Source organism: Grammomys surdaster, unplaced genomic scaffold (genome assembly GCF_004785775.1).
Source record: "Grammomys surdaster isolate TR1022 unplaced genomic scaffold, NIH_TR_1.0 130, whole genome shotgun sequence".
Classification (NCBI taxonomy): Eukaryota; Metazoa; Chordata; class Mammalia; order Rodentia; family Muridae; genus Grammomys; species Grammomys surdaster.
In genome coordinates this window covers 2,273,564-2,274,394 of record NW_021604588.1, presented here as the reverse complement: position 1 = coordinate 2,274,394, position 831 = coordinate 2,273,564, and positions in this window count along the sequence as shown.

Here is an 831-nt window from a genome sequence, read left to right as displayed (position 1 = left end):
AAAGAAAGAAAGAAATTCCTGCTTAGTCCCATCCCCCCCACACACACAAATCGTATCCAATGTAGAACGTACACCATAATATTTTAGGGTCGAGCTGACTACATGGTGAATAAATGTATGCATTATACAGTAGCTATTGTGTGTGGAGTGAACACACGCTAAGGGGAGGAGCGTCTCATTCACTCATCAGGAGTCTAGTGGGTGAGTGCAGGGCACTGGAAACCAAGACGGTCGGATTTGCCCTCTTAGGGCTTACAGTCCACCGCAAGGCACAAACATAAAAAAAATGCTATTATAATAAAATAATCAGGATTTTAAGAAGAGCTACTAAAAAGATAACAGTGTGTGTGTGTTGGGGCGGGAGGGCTCTGCTCTGGACCAAAGCTGGAGCGATTTCCAAGGTGGGAAGTCTGGCCTCTTTTGGTCAGGGAAGGGCACTTTTTGGGCAGAATCTCCAAGAAGTCAAGGCAGAAGAGCGAAAGACAAAAGAAAATTATTTCTTACGAATAGAGCTTTACCTAGATGACTGCAGGAAAGAAATCGTGAAGGTAAGAGAGAAGCTAGGAGCTAGTTTATGTAAACAGGTTTGGAGAAAGCCTCTGACGGCGCGGAAAAGCTCAGCGCAGCAGGCATGAGGGTGAAGGGGTTAAAGAGGGCGGCCCGGAGCTGCCCGGTAGTCCCGCCCACCAGCAGCAGGGGCGGGGCTGCGCCGAGTGCGCTCCGGGATTGGCCGCAGGGAGGGCGTTCCGCTAGGACCGTACCAACAGCCAGGCAGCGCGGAGGCGGGGGTGGGTGTGGAGCGGCCGGCTCCGCGGGGAGCGGCGGCCGGGG